At 43.3% G+C, this 21,779-nt stretch overlaps 1 protein-coding gene and 1 pseudogene across 2 annotated transcripts in view; both read right to left on the reverse strand.

The window, feature by feature from the left end:
- LOC139368566 (prickle-like protein 2) overlaps positions 1–15,606 on the reverse strand; it is a 67,735-nt gene extending 52,129 nt beyond the window's left edge. For both annotated transcript variants that reach the window (XM_071107592.1, XM_071107591.1), the window contains exon 1: positions 15,583–15,606. The gene's annotated coding sequence lies outside the window, so the exon portion shown is untranslated. The remainder of the gene's footprint in view (positions 1–15,582) is intronic.
- On the reverse strand, positions 4,462–20,777 carry LOC139367325 (synaptophysin-like; annotated as a pseudogene).
- Between the last annotated feature and the right edge of the window lie 1,002 nt (positions 20,778–21,779).

A 21,779-nucleotide genomic window follows, 5' to 3' on the forward strand; every position in this document is an offset into this window, starting at 1 on the left:
GTTCTGAGTCAACAGTTGTTTTGTGCGCAGCACAAATCATGCTTCTTTGACAGCATGGCCATTATTAAGTGCTTATAATTTTAAACTTGGAAAAGAGACCCTTAATCCCAGACTTGGAACCCCACAGCCACTCCACTGAATAGCAGGCTAGTGATTGCATTGCAATGCATGCAGTTAGCTACTCATTCTTTCCAAACCACTCATTGTTGAATTTGCGATTTCCAATTTGTTGTGTAATGTTTATGTCCAATGGCCGATGATCACTGATACATTTTATCTATAATTTCTCTTCATATTTCTCTTCACATGACAAGGATTAAAAAGGATTTGCCAGTAAATTGTCAACTTGATTCATGATGATGACTGCTAGCTTTACATACATTACTTTACATACGTAGTGCAAAAGCTATCCTTGTGACAATCTTGAATAGGGTTATGTGTCATTCAATATGGTTTCAAGTCTAGTGGGTAGAACCAGAAAGCCATAGACCGATTATAAACCGGAAAGATCTACCCTATGCGGTTTTTGTGTGACAAGCCTCTGCTTTGGCAACAGCTTCGAATATGTCCTTGACAACTAGAACTGCCTACTGATAGGCCTGAAAGTTGCAGGCAAAAAGTAACTTCCCGTATGTGCCCAACAGTACTGTTGGCGCATACTTGTCCGGCACATACTAGAAGCTACTTTATAGCTCGCACCTTTCTTACCCAGGGGGGATGTGAGCAGTTGTTTTCAGAGCAAACAAGACTGGGAACAGCTGCCGCTATGCTTAGGGATGTATGACACATGATCTTTTATAAAATGTGTTATTTCACTTAGGCCTGCTTTGCTCTATGCAGAATAGAATAGTATAAAATTGGAATAGGAATATAATAAAACTGTGTTGTTTGATTGTTCATTAAACCCAAGTATTGGACGATTTTAGATTTTTTTTAAACATATAAAAATAGCTTTGAATATTTTATCAACACTGATTATGAAAAAACATTCATTGAGTTTCAACTGTAGAATTCTGGAAAACAGATATCATGCCGTCATGTGGCAAAGCAGTAGAACTGCATGCGTTTAGAAGGTGGTGACGTGTGCCATGCGATGTTAGTTAGCCGAGTAGTAGGCCTGCTTACCTTATACGCTCAGTGAACCTCATAGTACAACATAAACAATACATATGATCTACAAGATTAGAGACATAGACAAGACATGTAACCTTCAACAGAATAATTTCAAGTTTATTTCATTTTTTATAATATAAGAATACAAAATATATATTTTTCTCTGAATTGTCATAGTCATTATCATAAATACTAATAAGAATACATCATACACTGTCACGGCCGTCAAAGGAAGTAGACCAAAGCGCAGCGTGGTGAGCGTACATATTCCTTTTATTTAGGATGACGTCGACAAAAACAATAAACAATACAAAAAACAACCGTGAAGCTTAAGGCTAAAGTGCCACAAACAAAGACAACTTCCCACAAAGAAAGGAGGGAAAAGGGCTACCTAAGTATGGTTCCCAATCAGAGACAACGATAGACAGCTGTCCCTGATTGAGAACCATACCCGGCCAAAACATAGAAATACAAAATCATAGAATGCCCACCCCACATCACACCCTGACCTAATGCTCAGGAAGGAGACACGTTCTGTCTTTGAATGTACTTTGGTGTGAAACGTGCAAATCATTCCCAGAACAGAAAAGGACCTTGTGAAGATGCTGGAGGAAACAGGTACTAAAGTTTCTATATCCACAGTAAAATGAGTCCTATATCGACATAACCTAAAAGGCCGCTCAGCAAGATAGAAGCTACTGCTGCGGTTTGCAACTGCACATGGGAACAAAGATCATACTTTTTGAAGAAATATCCTCTAGTCTGATGAAACAAAAATAGAACTGTTTGGCCATAATGACCATCGTTATGTTTGGAGGAAAAAGGGGGAGGCTTGCAAGCCGAAGAACACCATCCCAACCGTGAAGCATGAGGGTGGCAGCATCATGTTGTGGGGGTGCTTTGCTGCAGGAGGGACTGGTGCACTTCACAAAATAGATGGCATCATGAGGTAGGAAAATTATATGGATATCCTGTTATGGATGATGCGAATTTTCGCAGCTTTTTGTTAAAAATCGCGCAACATTTCAAAGTCCTGCTACTCATGCAAGGAATATAGTATATGCATATGATAAGTATGTGTGTATAGAAAAACTCTCTAAAACTGGTTAAATCGGGTCTGTGGCTATAACAGAACGTGTTTAGGAGTAAAAATCCCTGGTAAAACTGTTTACCAAAAACACAAAAAATATTAGTCCGCCATTCAATGTATTGTTTAAGGCAACCTAAAATAAATGAGGAACGCCTACAGCTTCCACACGATGTCGCCATTGCTGTCATTGTCTGACTCATTTATCCTTGGTTACAACACGAATAGGCCCCTCCTTTCTTGAGGCGCACCACAGTATGTTGTGAAACTGAAAAAATGGACGATGATTTCCAGACTTGCTGCTATCGAATACAGATCGCCCGTGATCAATTTGATACATCATTAACGTTTATTAATATCTAAAGTTGGTTTAGAAAAGTTGTTTGAAGTGATTTGTAAAAGTTTATAGGCGACTTTTGTAATTTTAAAAAGTGACGTTGCGTCTTGTAAATGGGCTTTTTGCAGCATCAGACTGGCCTTCAGCAAATGACATTTTGGGTATACAATGACGGATTTAATCGGGAAAAAGACCCAATTGTGATGTTTATGGGACATATAGGAGTGCCAACAAAGAAGCTCGTCCAAGGTAATGAATGTTTTATATTTTATTTCTGCGTTTTGGGTAGCGCCGGCTACCGCAAAATCTGTTGTTTACGTGTCTTGCTGGTATTTTGGGGGGTGCATGCTATCAGATAATAGCTTCTCATGCTTTCGCCGAAAAGCATTTTACAAATCTGACTTGGTGGCTAGATTCACAACGAGTGTAGGTTTAATTCAGTACCTTGCATGTGTATTTTTATGAAAGTTTGAGATTTATCGAGTACTATACTATAGTACTATAGGTGGCGCTCTGAAATTTCCGCTGAGCTGTTCCTGTGCAGGGACCACCTCCGTAAGAAGTTAAACTGAAGCAACATCTGAAGACATCAGTCAGGAAGTTAAAGCTTGGTCGCAAATGGGTCTTCCAAATGGACAATGACCCCAAGCATACTTCCAAAGTTGTGGCAAAATGGCTTAAGGACGACAAAGTCAAGGGATTGGAGTGGCTATCACAAAACCCTGACCTTAATCCAATAGAAAATGTGTGGGAAGAACTGAAAAAGCGTGTGCAAGCAAGGAGGCCTGCAAACCTGACTCAGTTACACCAGCTCTGTCAGGAGGAATGGGCCAAAATTCACCCAACTTATTGTGGGAAGCTTGTGGAAGGCTACCCAAAATGTTTGACCCAAGTTAAACCATTTAAAGGCAATGCTATCAAATACTAATTGAGTGCATGTAAACGTCTGACCCACTGGAAATGTGATGAAAGAAATATAAGCTGAATATAAGCTGAAATAAATAATTCTCTCTATTCTGACATTTCACATTCTTAAAATAAAGTGGTGATCCTAACTGACCTAAGACAGGGAATTTTTACTAGGATTAAATGTCAGGAATTGTGATAAACTAAGTATAAATGTATTTGGCTAAGGTGTATGTAAACTTCCTATTTCAACTGTATGTATTTCATTGAGCATATTTATAAGAACTACAGAGAGAGAGAGAAAGAGAGAGATAGAAAGAGAGAGGGAACACAGAGGAAGAGATAGAAAGTCAGGTGTCTCTATACCGCCTGATAAAAGAAAAACAAATAATTAAAGGAATGAACACAAAACTGCATAATGGAATAATATGAATGAAAAACAATATCAGTTTCCATTGTGATGATAACTATAGAAGCAAAATATATCGCTCAATACACACACACCTGTCCTGTTACCATTTGGCAATACAGTTTTTCTTCTATCCAAACAGAGGATTGGCAGTATAGCGGGTAGGCCAACCTGATTATTGTAGCACATGTACTCTGTGTGATTTGTGTGAAATATATCGGAGCTGCTCTGTGCTGTCACCTTATGATGAGCCAAACATACATCATATTACTTAATATGCTCAAACACTTACAGTGGAAAGAACAAGTATTTGATACACATCATTTGCCTTTTATTGCATCTTCCATCCCTCCCTCCTCTTGTCAACTCACAGATGCACAAACAGAGGAGTGTGGAATTGTGGATGGTGGTCAGGCACCACACTCCCAAATCACAGGGTGGAGTGAGGGAGAGGGAGCGAGAGGGAGAGAGATCAATTACAACTAATGTATACATAAATCCACATAGTCTGTATTCCCTTTGGAAGAGTAACATTAATACAGTATTTCTCAGTCGTTTACATCGGTATACTCAGTGTTGCTCCAACATATGTACTGACACTCACCAGCTTCCAGATGCTGTCGGGTGGACCAGCTCACATCTGATTGGCAAAGGAGGTGGGCTGCTGTTCGTATCCCCCCTGCTGATAGTCTCCGCCTCCCTCGGTGTATGCGCCCTGGCCATAGTCAGGCTGGTAGCCTCCCTGGGTGCCGGCATAGGCGTCCCCCTGTTGTGCGTAGCCCTCTTGCCCAAAGCCTTCCTGACCAAAGGACTCTGGAGCAGGCGCCTTCTCCTGGGAAGGTGCATATGTGCCTCCGAAGACTGCCATCCAGCCGGTCTCTTTGAACACGAACCACAGGTTTCCTCCCCACAGGATCAAGTTCAGGAAGCCAAACGCCTGGGGGATGAATTGAAAAAAGAAGAAGAAGAAGTCAATATGTAGGAGTACAGGTTTTTTCTGTCATATCCTCAGCAGTCAGCACTTTTACTAAATACACCAATCCTGAAAAACTTACCACAGATGTGTTGAGACCAGAGACGACAGGGTCGTGGACTTCACGGCAGCGGTTCTCCGGTTCGTCGCATGCCTCGATCAGTAAGAGTGTGGCGAAATCCTGCACGGAGCCTTCACCGTGTGCTGCCACTTTAAGAGCCCATCAGCAGTAAGGAAGGAGGAAATAAAGACAGCTCGTTCAGCTCTTTGGGGAGGAGCTCTTGGGCGGCGCGACAGTTTGATTGTGTGGGCTGTGCTGCATAAGTTTTGTTTGTTTTCAATCATCGGTGTAATCGCTCTAGGTCGTGGTTGTTTTCGTTTGGGACTGCGCCGGCTATGGATCGCATGGATTAGTAGCAACATTGTTGTGAAGCTTTGACATACAAAACCAACAAACCATTGGATATTCAAGGAAAACTGCACCGGTTCAAAACACAAATGGAAACTAACCATCATCAAGTCATAATCTTTCTTGAGGAGCAACAAAAACAGAGAGCAGATGAGTCAGCCTCTGTTGTGAAGGGAGTGTGTTCTTATCTGAAGGAAGTTATGGAGAACATGAAGAACTCTCTCACAGGGGAACTACGTTTTTTGATTGAACAGACTCAAAAGGACACCGTTAATGAGATGGAAAAAGCACAGAAGGCCACATACCTTCAAATGGAAGAGCTGCACCAGGAGGTAATGCAGGGCTTTCCCTTCTGGACAAATCTTCTGTACCTCCCTCAGGATTTACCTCTGCCACTTGCTTGGCCAGTAAGGGAATAGGAACAGGTAGCACTACAAAAACCCCTCTGAAGATACTGTTAAACAGAACTCCCGTTGCCACTGTCATGCCTCCTCTAGAGAGCTCCCTCCCTATCAAACTAATTTTCCCCACTTTTGGCAGCCCAGAAGATGATGATCCACTGTTTTTCTTATCTACGTGTAATGATTTTCTTTCTATCCGGCCCCTTACTGACTTGGAGGTTCTTGCCACCCTCCGCAGTGTTTTCCATGGTACAGCAAGAGACTGGTGGGAGATAACCCATGAACATTTGTCAACCTGGGAGGAGTTTCAAAAAAATATTCCTCTCAGAGGACTATGGGGATGAACTGGCAGAACGTGTCCGTAACAGAGTCCAGGGTGAAGCAGAGCCAATACGGGACTTTGCCTTCTCCTATCGCGTTCTATGTAGGAGATGGAAGGCTGACATTACTGAGCAGGAGATGGTCAAACTCCTTCTTAAGAACATGGTTCCCCGCCTTGCTAGTCAACTTCGAGAACGTGTGCAGAATGTGGATGGTCTGGGGACTCAGTTTGAGAAGGACTGGAAGCACCACCTCCAAACTAAAAACCCTGTTCCCTCATCCCAGTATACCTATAACTATCCTGGGGCTAAACCATCTCAGATATTTGTACCCAAGATCCAGGTCAAAAGTCCAGTGATATGTTGGAGGTGTAAAGTCCAACATCCTCCAGATTCTTGCCCGCTCTATGTCCAGCGTCAGGATTCAGGAAAATGTCAGAAGGGACAGAAGACCGAAAGTCTAGACAGACGTGGTGGCTTGCATACAATTGGGTCAGCCGTAATGCCCACCATGAAGCCTTTAGACAGCACAGCTACCTTGTCTGGGTCGGTGGCTGCCTTCACAAACCTTTAGCCCAGGCAGAAGAAGCGACCAGCCAGAAGAAGGTGAACACAGACGTCACAACGAAGTCCTGAGGAGCATCAAGTTATAAATCATTAGCAACATACATCATCATCAATTTCAAATCCTCAACAGAAACGTAATCAATCTCATCATCGTCATCATCATTAACATCATTACCATTGCTAGAATATTAATAATAGTAGCAGAGGTAGTGGAATATGGTTTGGAAGATGCCTACTAGATACAAAAAGATCGAAAGACAAACTCACAATCTGGGCTCCCTTGCAGCCTTCACGGTATTTCTCCAGAATGAAAACATATTGTGGAGGAATATTCTAATCAAGTGAGAGAGACTTTTTCATTTCTTCATACAATCATCTTTATTCAATATCGATTAATTATTTCAATAATTAAGACCACTCAGCCCAACAGTCTTGACTGTTGGGCCGAGCAGCCTACCCTTTACAGACCATGTGGATACCAAGAATGCTCAGTCATGGCTGGTTCAACCCCCTCCCATATAGATTGGGGGGCAGCATAAGCCACTTTGGGTTGATCCTGTGGTCATCTATCTCTGGTGTTATTTTTAACCTCGTTTTAGTTTCCCAGATTCCAGGATAATTAGGAATACTGAGGTCTTTGTTCTGTTCCTCAAGGCTCTCTCTATCTCGGTGACACCCACCATATCTTATTTATGGAATGCCAGGTGTAGGTTTTTAGGCTCCTCTCAGTTTGTAGGTGCTTAGGCTCCTCTCAGTTCACACAGACATTTGATGAGAACAGAAATGTCTTACTATTAGTTAAGTATATAATTGTTAACTATTAATATCAAACAAATCTGGCAAGGACAAGGGACATACAAAGACAGAGAAGATGGGAATCAGAGAGAGAGACAGCGAGAGAGGAAGAGAGATGTCTAATTGGGTTAATATAGATTCATTTTCCATCCATGACGTTTGCAGCCCAGTGGTACTGTAAAAATTACAGACACACCATATTTGTGCGGGTTCAGGGGGCTACGTGTGACTGAATAGGCTTACTGACCTGAATGGATACTCAAACTCCGCCTCAATGCTCAGGTCACTCTCTGACCGGTTTTTACACTCCACACTGATCTTGAACATGCCAGAGTAGCTGCCGCATGTCAAGAAAGCAAAGATGGCAAAGATCTGAAAGATACAGAGGGGGGAAGAGAAGATGAGAAGAGTTAGAGACAGGACGTCAAAGTTAAAGGAAAGTGAAAGAGAAGGGGCTGAACAATTTAGTAGTGAGATCAAAGGAATGGGGGAAAAATAGGGTTGTAAGGATGAGACATGTGGGGAGAAGCAAAATACATCTAATAAATGAGACGTGGGGAGAAGCAAAATACATCTAATATGTATAGTGTGTTTCAGTGTTCAGTGTTTTCTTTATTAAATATCAAGATGAACACAAACCACGCCGCATTTTGGTCCTCCGATCCTTCTCGCCTCTCCTCTTCAGATGAAGAGGAGGAAGACCGTGACATAATAAATGAGAAATGTGGGGAGAAGCAAAATACATCTAATAAATGAGAAATGTGGGGAGAAGCAAAATACATCTATTAAATTGCACTTATACTGGAATGAGTCTTTGGAGATTGTGCTCTGTCTAGGAATTAGCATAACCCTAGTTTGGTCTGAAATAGGTGTTGATGAAAGGAAAGTCCATGCAGTATAATGGCAACCCCCGCTAAAGGTCTACTGTTACTGAAGAAGCTGACACTGTGGTTTCACCACCTGCTGTGTCTTCTGCACTCCAATGTTCCACCAATCACAGCAGGCTGTTGACAAAGGCACCCAGAGTGCAAATCAATGTGGCTATATCGCCAGGTTACAGAGCTACACTTGTCGCCATGGTTACCCCGACACCTAAAGTTGTGCACTTGATGTATTGAGAAAATACAAGAAGTGTAAAATAACATGTTTGGTTGATATGGATGTACTATCTGTTGTACCAAATAAGTTATGATCTACTCTTGGCATCAGGCTACATTACTACAGTAGTAGAGTACTGTAACCTAGTGCTTGTGCACGTGAACGCTTATCTACTCTCTTACACACACACACACACACACACAGATGCATGCTGCGCAAATACATTTGCCATCGCAAATACACGCACACCTGTATACAAACCTGCTCTCATACTCTGGAATACATTGCTGTAAATACTCAGAATATATTTCAACATGGCTTCGTCGAGCCTTCAAATATACACAGATTCATCCACACTTCTCTATTGATGAAAAACGGTACAGATGGTACGCGTAACTAATTGCCTCGTCTCATTTTTATCTACAGCACTAACAGTCACACCTCCTCCACTTCCTCTCCTTATCAACAGGTTTTAATAATGATTGTAGAGGAGTGTGAGGGGAGAGGATAATACTTTTAGTTTGAAGAACAGGCAGATCTTGCACCAGGCTACTTAGCTCTCCCACATCCTTCAACATAGTTACTCTAAATTCACAACATTTGCCAAATGATCCTCTTGTAAGATTGTAGTATAGCATTCACAGTAACATAGATGATCATCATTTTCCAACAAACAAGTACTTCAAGGCCTGGTTAATTAAGATGATTTGTCTGTTCACACTGATTTGCTGGTTGCAACAAGCATTACCGCACTGTTATTGTTGTTATTGTTGCCGGTGCAGCGCAAAATTTCAACCAATATGTTATGTGTTTAATGTAACTACTTGTAAACCCTTTATAAATCCTTTATAACATACACCTTCATCTTAATTGTTACCAATTTGACTACGGTTTTACTAACAAGAGGTTGAGGTAAAAAAAAAAAAAAACAAGGCAATGAATGGAAAGATGTTGAAGAAAGAGAAGGAGAGGCAGGCTACACACAGTGTCAGAAACTATGGTAACGCTATTGGCAACATTGAATCAAATCAAATTTTATTGGTCACATCCACATGGTTAGCAGATGTTAATGCGAGTGTAGCGAAATGCTTGTGCTTCTAGTTCCGACCATGCAGTAATATCTAACAATTTCACAACAACTACCTAATACACACAAGTGTACAGGAATTAATAGGAATATGAGCATATAGGGGGGAGGGGGCACAGGGAGGTTCCCACTGACATGGTAAATGTTGCAGTGCTCTCACATTAATTCACTACCTGTGCGCTGAGAGTCGGGAAGCAAGTTCAGGGAGTGAGTGTTTTAATAAATAAAATGAAACATAATACAAAACAAGAAACACGAACAACGCACAGATAGGAAACGCCTGGGGAAGGAACCAAAGGGAGTGACATATATAGGGAAGGTAATCAGGGAGGTGATGGAGTCCAGGTGAGTGTCATAATGCACTAATGCGCATAACGATGGTGAGGTGTGCACCATAAAGAGCAGCCTGGTGACCTAGAGGCCGGAGAGGGAGCACACGTGACAGTACCCCCTCCCAGACGCGCGGCTCCAGCCGCAGGACTTCGACCAAGATGACGATTTCGGGGATCAGGAGCAGACCGGTCACCTCTGCCAAGGTGGAGGAATCTGTTGATCCAGCTGAGGCGTGGGAGCATGACGACCTTGAGAGCATACGTGACAGAGAGAGAGCATACGTGACAGTACCCCCTCCCCAGCGCGTTCGGCTTCAGCCGCAGGACGCCAACCACAGGGATGAACCCGGAGATCAGGAGCGGACCGGTCACTTCCGCTAAGGCACAGAAACCTGACTAACCGGCTGTGGTGTGAGAGCCTGATGAACCGGCTGAGACCTCCCCAGTTACCTCGGTCGAGGCACGGGAACCTGTTCACCCAGCTGAGGCATGGGATCCTATCGAGTCAGCCGAAGCATGGGAACCTATCGTTCCCGCTGAGGTATGGAAACCCGTCGAACCCGCCGAGGCATGGGAACTCGACAAACTGACCGAGGCCTCTCAGGTAACTCCGGTTCCGACACCCGGACCCGACATCACCTCCAGAACAAAAAAACACTCCCTGATGCTTCCCTTTGGTGAGGCGTCATTCTATAACGATGTGCGCTGAGAGTCAGGAAGCAAGTTCAGGGAGTGACTGTTAAGATAATTTCGTTCTCAATGTTCATAAACTGAACTTCAATTAAAATACTCTGTCTATTACCAAGAATTTGTAAGGTTCTTATTGAAATGAAACAGACCAGTCTACAATAGACAGCAAGGTTCATTTACGAGAGCTCTGCTGTGCATATACAAAGACATTCCTTTTATAATAATATTCTCTTAACATACACACCAACCTTTGGATTTTCTCATGAAGTCTCACCACAGTTTATTACCACTCAGCTGACAGTTCCAGTCTCCCCCAGATACGACAGCTCTGGAGGGGCTCTCCCTGTCCTATCTCCCCAGAGTTACAGCCGGGTCGGTTCAAACATAGGTTAATGCCTCCCTTCGTTCTCTTTCGACACACACATACATTCCTTTCTTATGAACAAACATTATTTATCAATATAGAAAGACAGGGTATAATTCTGTTAGTTATAGTTCTACGTTAAATGTATACATCATTTAGTCATTATTCATAAAAATCATAACAGTGACATAATACAAACTAAGAAATGCGAACAATGCAGAGAAACAATGACGCCTGGGGAAGGAACCAAAGGGAGTGACATATATAGGGCAGGTAATCAAGGAGGTGATGGAGTCCAGGTGAGTGTCATAATGCGCTGATGCGCGTAATGATGGCGACAGTTGTGCGCCATAACGAGCAGCCTGGTGACCTAGAAGCCGGATGGAGAGCACACGTGACACTACCACAATTCAAACATGCACAAACACAAACATAAAAGCAAACAGACACACGAGTATGTCACACATGCAGCTAACTAAAATATATGGAAATGTCTGCTCTACCCAAAATTACAACCAACTAATTGCAGCATTAACGCAAAAATGGAAGAGGCAAGTGTAAGGGGGAGAAGGTAAGGAACTTGTCTGTCGACCCTGCATTAAAGACCAAAATTGGTTAAAGAAAATTGTGATAAATAAAAAAGTATACCAGTTTCATTTAAGGACCAAAACATTTACAGCTGTGCCATATAGATTGCAAAATCGTTGGGAAGAGATTTTCAATGTACCGATTCCATGGCACATGGTTTATGAACTGAACGATGCTGGACTCAATGTTGAGTTTCTCAATGTAAATTATTATTTAAAAAATCTTGCAACCAATAGAATGTTATAAATATGGGAGATACAACCATTCCAGCTCTGCAGATTTGACTGTTTGGCAGGTTTATGAATGGCTGAAGAATTGCAAAATAACTCTGCAAATAGGACTGCTGGATGATTTGAAAAATCATAGTCAATCGATCAATAATACTTTTAGAAAAAATGTTTCTTTACTTTACAATCTGTAGAGACAATGAGAATAGAAATATTCAAAACTGGGCCTCCCGAGTGGTGCAGCGGTCTAAGGCACTGCATCACAGTGTTGCGGCGTCACTACAGCCTGGGGTTCGACACAACCGGCTGTGACGAGGAGTCCCATAGGGCGGCGCACAATTGGCCCAGCGTCGTCCGGGTTAGGGGAGGGTTTGGCCGGGGGGACTTTACTTGGCTTATCGCACTCTAGCGACTCCTTGTGGCGGGCTGGGCGCCTGCAGTCTGACTTCAGTAGTCAGTTGAAAGGTGTTTCCTTGGACACATTGGTGCAGCTGTCTTCTGGGTTAAGAGAGCAGGTGTTAACCTCTCTAGCGTATGTGGGACGCTAGCGTCCTACCTGGTCAACATACAGTGAGATTGCAGAGCGCCAAATTCAAATACAGAAATACTCATTATAAAAATTCAGAAAAGATAAACGTATGTAAAATAGTTGTAAAGATTCACTTCTTGTGAATCCAACCACGGTGTCAGATTTTAAAAATGCTTTACGGCTAAAGCATACCTTACGATTATTTGAGAACATAGCCCAGCAGACAAATCATTACAAACAGTAACCAGCCAAGTAGAAGAGAAATAGAGAGAAAAATAATCACTTACCTTTGATGACCTTCATATAGTTGCACTCAGACATTCATTTATTCAATAAATGTTCCTTTTGTTTGATAAAGTTTCTCTTTATATTCGAAAACCTCCGTTTTGTTTGCGTGTTTTCTTCAGTAATCCACAGGCTCAAACGCAGTCACAACAGGCAGACAAAAAAATCCAAATTGTATCCGTAAAGTTCATAGAAACATGTCAAACGATGTTTATATTCAATCCTCAGGTTGTTTTTAGTCTAAATAATCGATAATATTTCAACCGGACAATAACGTTGTCAATATAAAAGGTAAACAAGAAAGGCGCTCTCTCGGTCGCACGCATGAAAAATCTCTGACACGGCAGGGTCCACTCATTCAGACTGCTCTTACTCATTCATTTTTCAGAATACAAGCTTGAAACAATTTCTAAACACTGTTGACATCGAGTGGAAGGCATAGGAACTGCAATTTGAGTCCTAAGTCAATGGATACTGTAAAGGCATTAAATAGTTAAGAAGCCTGGTTTGGCTGCTCCTGCTTCGAAGGACGCATGACTCGACCTTGGCCTCTCCCTTGTCTTTTGGGGGGTTGCAGCGAGAAAACAAGATCGTAATTGGATATCACGAAATTGGGGAGAAAACAATAAACAATAAAACAATTTTTGAAAGGTTCAGAACTTTTGTGAAACAGCACAGTTAGAATATATATAGCAAATAGAAATCAAAACTGGATGGTGTTCAGAGATAGATGGGAGGGGTTGAGTGGAACTGAAGGATAGGACTACAATCAAAGAAAAGATAACTATTGAAAAATATACTGTGTCTGTAAAATGTATATAGTATGTATAAGCTGGAAGTAGAAGCCTAAGTGTTGTTGTCCATTAGTTAACTCCAATTAGGGGAGGGGTGGTAGTTAGTGGAAAATAAAAGGAAAATATATTTGAAGGAAATATATACAGTACCAGTCAAAAGTTGACACACCTGCTCATTCAAGCGTTTTTCTTTATTTTCACTATTTTCTATATTGTAGAATAATAGAAGCCATCAAACCTATGAAATAACACATATGGAATCATGTAGTAACCAAAAAAGTGTTAAACAAATCAAAATATATTTTATATTCTTCAAAGTAGTCACCCCTTGCCTTGAAAGCCGTGCAAACATTTGGCATTATCTCAACCAGCTTCACCTGAAATGCTTTTACAACAGTTCTTACATATGCTGAGCACTTGTTGGATGCTTTTTCTGAACTCTGCGGTCCAACTCATCCCAAACCATCTCAATTTGGTTGAGGTTGGATGATTGTAGAGGCCAGCTCTTCTGGTACTGTATAGAGATAGATAGATACATGAGAGTGGTGTTGTAAAAATTACTAAATTGAGTAAAAGTCAAGATATCTTAATAGAAAATGACTCAAGTAAAAGTGAAAGTCACCCAGTAAAATATACAAGTAAATGGAATGGCTCAAATGTACTTAAGTATCAATAGTAAAAATATAAATTATTTCAAATTCCTTATATTAGGCAAACCAGACCGCACAATGTTCTTCTAAAAAATAAATAATTGATGGATAGCCAGGAACCGCTAAAAGGTGTTATCAGCGCGTTAGAGGTAGATCAAATGGAAAGGAATATTTCTAGTGTTTGTAACACCTGCCATTTGGCGAGACATAGACCCAGTGGCAATGGCGAGACTGAGAATACCCTGTCTGTCTTGTTGAGCTTTGACACAGAGGTTCTACCTGATACGGTCAGGTTACCATGTATTTGTTATTCTGTGAGGGCTAGGTTCCAAACCCGCTGCGGTGCTTTAGTTACCAAGGATTCGGACATATTACAGCAGTGTGTAGAAGGGAGATCCCATGAGGTGAGAAATGTGCAGGAGGGCATAGTCAGAGGGAGTGTACAGTTGGGATAGAGAAAGCACTGTGTGTCAACTGTGGGGGTGCCGATGCAGCTGGCCAAATACTTATTTTCCACCATAATTTGCAAATAAATTCATTAAAAATCCTACAATGTGATTTTCTGGATTTTTTTTCTCTCATTTTGTCTGTCATAGTTGAAGTGTACCTATGATGACAATTACAGGCCTCTCTCATCTTTTTAAGTGGGAGAACTTGCACAATTGGTGGCTGACTAAATACTTTTTTGCCCCACTGTATGTTCTCTTGATAAGTGAGAATTGAACCATTTTCCAGTCAAATGTAACAAGTACTTTTGGGTGTCATGGAAAATGCATGGAGTAAAAAGTACATTATTTTGCTTTAGGAATGTGGTGAAGTAAAAGTTGCCAAAAATATAAATAGTAGAGTAAAGAAACCACCCAAAAAACAACTTAAGTAGTACTTCAAAGTATTTTTACTTAAGTACTGTACATCACTGTATGAGAGTGTCACAGAGCTCCGTAAGTATGTAGCCTGCGGTCGGTGAGGGGTCTATACCTCGAAGTTGTCTAACCCTAACCTGTGCAGGTAAATGCCGATGACGTGGTGACCTTACGCCCCTCCCACGCAACCACGATTCAACTCAAGTCATAAAACAAGTAATGGCATTTCTATAAACTAAATCAAGGGAAGCAAAGCAACTTGTCAAATGATAACATACAAAAACGCAAAGAGCATAGACAGGTCTATAATCAAGCCGGTAAAACAAATGATAGCCTAATCAATGTTGGCAGAACAAAATAGCCTAAAGTTATATATTTACTTGCAGCCTACTCGATAACCTTTATGAACGCTATTCATTGTCAATAAAGGTATTCTAAACGATGCAAAAACACAAAACAATGTCACAACATACTGTAGTTCTGGCGGATCTACTTACCGAGCGATTCGACCTTCGCTTTTTAGATCCACGCGTGAACATGTCGATGGTTTAAGAACAAGCCGCTTGGTTGTTTCCAAATAGTCAGAGGTTTTTAAAAAATAGGTTGATGGATACATGAGGCATCTGAATTCACAGGACAAAGTAAAAGTATGTTCCAATAAATCGTGTCCTATATACAGTACGAACGTGTACAAACCTCTTCTTTGAGTTTTACGCACAGTTGTTTGAAAATCACTGACACACAAGTAAGCACCCTACACCTAGATGACTGCACCGGTTTTCTTTCCTGGCAGACTAGACCGATGTGTTGCCTATTGCTGCCTTTCATAGGCCAGTGTGCTGATTGAACATTTTGGTCACTGCAAAATAAAGCTGAATGAGAAAAACAGAACTTGCACCACCATCTACACTATTCCCAAAAACCCACCACTACTTTGGCCCTAAATAATCCAACACCAGGCAGTCGGCCTGGGAGGATGGAACCCCTTCTCTCAAAACTTCCTGTAGATCTAATGGTACTAAAATCTCTCACATCCCAATATCTCTCTGCTTCTGCAACTACCACATCTATACACCCTGCACCCCACTGCTGGCTTGCTTCTAAAGCTAAACAGGGTTGGCCCTGGATGGGAGACCAGATGCTGATGGAAGTGGTGTTGGAGACCAGTAGGAGGCACCCTTTCCTCTGGTCTTAAAAAAATATCCCAATGCCCCAGGGCAATGATTGCAGTCTTTCGGATGGGATGTTAAACAGGTGTCCTGACTCTCTGTGGTCACTGAAGATCCCATGGCACTTATCGTAAGTGTAGGGTGTTAACCCTGGTGTCCTGGCTAAATTCCCAATCTGGCCCTTATACCATCACGGTCACCTAATCCTCCCCAGTTTACAATTGGCTCATTCCTCCCCCTTCTCTCCCCTGTAACTATTCCCCAGGTTGTTGCTGTAAATGAGAATGTGTTCTCAGTCAACTCACCTGGTAAAATAAGGGTTAAAAATAAAAATCTTGTCTCTCTTCAGGCCTACTCACTGAGGGGCTCCCAGTCAACTCACTCACCCTTGGGTTTTCCTCTACTCTCTTCATTGCCTCAGCAGAGGAAACTGTTGGCCCCACTTAAACTCTGGCAACCTCAACCTGTCTCTCTCTCACAGGACACTTCCGGGGTGATGGAAGTGGTGTTGGAGACCACTGGGGTGCAAAGGAGCAAGATAAATAAATAAATACCAGTATGGGGATGAGGGAGGTAGACACCTGTTTACAGGTGTGCTATGTACAGGTGCAGTGATCTGTAATCTGCTCTGACAGCTGGTGCTTAAAGCTAGTGAGGGAGATGTGAGTCTCCAGCCTCAGAGATTTTTGCAATTCGTTCCAGTCATGGGCAGCAGAGAAATGGAAGGAAAGATGACCAAAGGAGGAATTGGCTTTGGGGGTGACCAGTGAGATATACCTACTTGAGCGCGTGCTACGAGTGGGTGCTGCTATGGTGACCAGTGAGCTGAGATAAGGCGGGGCTTTACCTAGCAGAGACTTGTAGATAACCTGTAGCCAGTGGGTTTGGCGACGAGTATGAAGCGAGGGCCAACCAACGAGAGCATACAGGTCGCAATGGTGGGTAGTGTATGGGGCTTTGGTGACAAAACGGATGGCACTGTGATAGACTGCATCCAGTTTTTTGAGTAGAGTGTTGGAGGCTATTTTATAGATGACATCACCGAAGTCGAGGATCGGTAGGATGGTCAGTTTTACGAGGGTATGTTTGGCAGCATGAGTGAAGCATGCTTTGTTGCGATATAGGAAGCCGATTCTAGATGTAATTTTGGATTGGAGATGCTTAATGTGAGTCTGGAAGGAGAGTTTACAGTCTTACCAGACACCCAGGTATTTGTAGTTGTCCACGTATTCTAAGTCAGAGTCGTCCAGAGTAGTGATGCTGGACGGGCGAGCAGGTGCGGGCAGTGATCGATTGAAAAGCATGCATTTAGTTTTACTTGCGTTTAAGAGCAGTTGGAGGCCATGGAAGGAGAGTTGTATGGCATTGAAGCTCGTCTGGAGGTTAGTTAACACAGTGTCCAAGGAGGGGCCAGAAGTATACAGAATTGTGTCGTCTGCGTAGAGGTGGATCAGAGAATCACCAGCAGCAAGAGCAACATCACTGATGTATACAGAAAAGAGAGTCGGCCCGAGAATTGAACCCTGTTGCACACCCATAGAGACTGCCAGAGGTCCGGACAACAGGCCCTCCGATTTGACACACTGAAGTCAATCAGAGAAGTAGTTGGTAAATCAGGCGAGGCAATCATTTGAGAAACCAAGGCTGTCCAGTCTGCCAATAAGAATGTTGTGATTGACAGAGTCGAAAGCCTTGGCCAGGTCGATGAATACGGCTGCACAGTAATGTCTCTTATCGATGGCGGTTATGATGTCGTTTAGAACCTTGAGCGTGGCTGAGGTGCACCCATGACTAGCTCTGAAACCAGATTGCATAGCGGAGTACGTATGGTGGGATTCGAAATGGTCAGTAATCTGTTTGTTAACTTGGCTTTCGAAGACCTTAGAAAGACAGGGTAGGATAGATATAGGTCTTTAGCAGTTTGGGTCTAGAGTGTCACCCCCTTTGAAGAGGGGGATGACCGCGGCATCTTTCCAATCTTTGGGAATCTCAGACGATACGAAAGAGAGGTTAAACAGGCTAGTAATAGGGGTTGCAACAATTTCGGCAGATAATTTTAGAAAGAGAGGGTCCAGATTGTCTAGCCCGGCTGATTTGTAGGGTTCCAGATTTTGAAGCTCTTTCAGAACATCAGCTATCTGGATTTGGGTGAAGGAGAAATGGTGGGGGCTTTGGCGGGTTGCTGTGGAGGGTGCCGGGCAGTTGGCCGGGGTAGGGGTAGCCACGTGGAAATGGCCAGCCGTAGTTAAATGCTTATTGAAATTCTCAATTATAGTGGCTTTATCGGTGGTGACAGTGTTTCCTAGCCTCAGAGCAGTGGGCAGCTGGGAGGAGGTGCTTTTATTCTCCATGGACTTTACAGTGTCCCAGAACTTTTTTGAGTTAGTACTACAGGATGCAAATTTCTGTTTGAAAAAGCTTGCCTTAGCTATTCTAACTGCCTGTGTATATTTGTTCCTAACTTCCCTGAAAAGTTGCATATCATGGGGGCTATTCAATGCTAATGCAGAACGCACGTTTTTGTGCTGGTCAAGGGCAGACAGGTCTGGCGTGAACCAAGGACTATATCTATTCCTTAGTTCTAAATTTTTTGAGAGGGGCATGCTTATTGAAGATGGTGAGGAAGGCACTTTTAAAGTCAATGTCAATGAGACAATTATGTCACCTTTAAAAGGATATCCTGCTATTATCCATGTCTAGACTGCTAGTATATTAATTTCCATGGTTGATTTTACTATAGGGTTGTTTTTATTTATTTTTCATCTCCACATCCAATAGGAGCCTATGGTTCTAACAATGAACTTAGCCTTAAAATGCTCTTGGGAAACCAGGCCCTGTTCTGTTTTGGAACAAGCGCAACAACATCAGGGATTCATTTCCAGTCTTGTATGTCCAATGGATTGTGACTCCCCACTGTTTTTTTTTTATGATGGGAGCACTAAACGAATAATGGAAAATACATTTCAATGAGTAGCATTATGGACACTACACCCTATCAACATTCAAATCAACCAAGAATACCAAAACTCTTCCCAATGTTGGCATTGTGTAATCCTCAAAAAGGTTTGGTTTTGAATCCCATTTGGTCGATCACCTGAATTCCTCTATACTGGTGTCACACACTCAAACAATTACTACATGGTCACAGCTTGAGGAATCCTATTGAAGACAAGTTGGGCTTGTGAATGCAATAATATTTTTGTGAAAAATTGATGAATCATCTAAAAGCTATCTGGCTACTCAGAGTAGACTCTAGATCAGGGATGGGCAACGGGCGCCCCCCTTTTGTAGGCCCATGGATCAATTTCCAAAACAAAAAGAACGGAACTCAGTCGGGGTCTCAACTTACTGTTGAGAGTTAGAATAGAATACACAAGGTACAATTTCAATATTTGGTATTGCATCAGTTTCTCATGTTATGTCAGTCAATATTTCAAACACACACACAAAATGATGAGACATCCAAACCCTGTTAAATGAAACATTAATGGGGCCTCCCAAATGGCGCAGCGGTCTGAGGCAATGCTTCTCACAGATCAGGGCCTATACCCGGAAGTGAGGCTGACCGTGACCCTGAGCTTCTCCGTGAAGGCTCTCCATACCCGTGATGTGAATTTGGGGCCACGGTCAGAGACGATGTCCTTCGGAAGGTCATAATGCAGGAAGACCTGCTGGAACAGTGCCTCAGTGACCTGGAGATCACTAGGGAGATCGGAGAGAGGGATAAAACAACAGGATTTGGAGAATCTATCCACAACCACCAAAATGGTGGTGAAACCGTCAGAGGAGAGGAGATCAGTGACAAAGTCAATGGATAGATGAGTGTAGGGACACTGAGACACGGGCAGGGGAAGGAGTTTCCCTGCTGGAGCATGCCAGGGGGGGGATTTAGTTTGGGCACACCCAGAACAGGAGTTGACGTAGTGAAATGCGTCCTGCGCCAAGGTGGACCACCAATACTTTTCGGAGAGAGATAGAATAGTACGGCTAATCCCTGGATGTCCAGCAACGACAGCTTTGTGCTCCCAAGTTAGAAGCTGATCCCTTATCCCTGTGGGAACGTATATGCGCTCAGGAGGACAGGTAGTGGGTACGGGTGCCCTCCCCAGAGTCTGGTGAATGTCCACAATCTACATCCCAGATCACAGGGCCTACCACTCGAGAGGGGACAAGAAAGCAGATCTTCCGGCATTCGGGTGACCAGTCCATGATTTTCGTCCTCGACCATGAGATGGTGGGGTTATGGCGTTGAAGCCATGGGAGGCCGAGGCTGATCTTGTGAGCTTGTGCACTAATGATGAAGTAGGGAAAGTTTTCCTGATGAATGGACTCCACGGTGAGAGTGAGTGGTGTGGTGATGTGTGTAATGGTTCCGGATCCTAGTGGCTGATTTATCAAAAGCTTGAAACAGAGAGTGGGTATGAGGTAATGTTCAGAGAGGAGGCAAGGGTCTGGTCAATCCGTGGCACCGGAAGATGGGATACTCACAAGTGCTCCAGAAGGTGGAAGATCACGTGACTGTCCCTCTGCTCTCATGGATCCCGAGTTGTTACGTACCGGACACTGCTGAAGCTAGTGCCCCCCTTGACCACAATAGGGCCAGAGCCCCAGCTGTTTCTGTCTGCTTCGCTTAGCTGTGGTTCAGGCTCTGATACAGAGTGGTCACTGAGGGAGGGAGAGAAGCGATGAGAGTACCAACTCTCCCGAATTAGGTTATCCAGACAGATGGCCATCGCAAAGAGTGCATCCAAGGAGAGGTTGTCATCTCGACAGGCCACTTCCATATGGACCTCCTCGCGCAGTACTCTTCTGAATAGTGTACGGAGCGCCGGCTCATTCCATCAGCTGGATGCTGCTACTGTCCGGAAGGTGAGCGTGTACATGGCAGCGGTCTGGTCATCCTGCCGTAGTTGGAATAGCCGTTCATCCCCCTCTCTGCCCTGCGGCGGATGAGCCATGAATCCCTCACGATACCAGCTCCTCCTCTCCTCTCTCCCAGATGGCCATAACCCACTCCACCTAGTCAGCAGGGAAATAACCGTGACAACCTTGGACCTCTCGGTGGTGGGGGCTCCCATTTGGCCCGCAAATTAGAGGGAGCGCTGGAGTGGGAAGCCACGACATTTAGATGGGGTTCCATCATATTTATCCGGGAAGGACAAACGGGCATCGCTGACCTGGGTGGACTGCTGAATAGACTGGTGTGCTGGCTCGCTGGGTCGACTGGTGGCAGAGTATCCTCCACTAGTTGAAGGAAACGCCTCTCGGGTATGTTCGAGATGTTGAAGATCGCAAAGAACCTCTTCCATAGCCTTCCCCAGTTGCGACAGCTGGTCGTTGTGTGGACGAAGTAGGTATCTCTGTTCGTTGACCGTCTGGGAGATGTCCTTATTTCCTGCTGCTTCCATTTGTCGAGGCAGTATTCTGTAACAGAGACGCTGCGATTCGAAAAGTAAGTGCAGGAGGGGAGTTTAATAATACAATAAACATGGAACGATACAAAACCAGAGTAGCATCTGGACATGAAGCACAAATAATACTGCCTGGGGAATGAACCAAAGGGAGTGACAAATATAGGAGAGGTAATCAGTGGCGCAGGTGCGCGTAACGATGGTTCCAGGGGTGCGTAATGATGGTTCCAGGTGCGCGTAACGATGGTTCCAGGGGTGCGTAATGATGGTTGTCAGAACCATTGATTAGTAAACCGGCGACGCAGAGTGTCGGATAGGGGGAGCGGGAGTAGACGTGACAAAAATAAAATAAATAAAACATTAAGGCCAAATTCT

Source organism: Oncorhynchus clarkii, chromosome 16 (genome assembly GCF_045791955.1).
Source record: "Oncorhynchus clarkii lewisi isolate Uvic-CL-2024 chromosome 16, UVic_Ocla_1.0, whole genome shotgun sequence".
Classification (NCBI taxonomy): domain Eukaryota; kingdom Metazoa; phylum Chordata; class Actinopteri; order Salmoniformes; family Salmonidae; genus Oncorhynchus; species Oncorhynchus clarkii.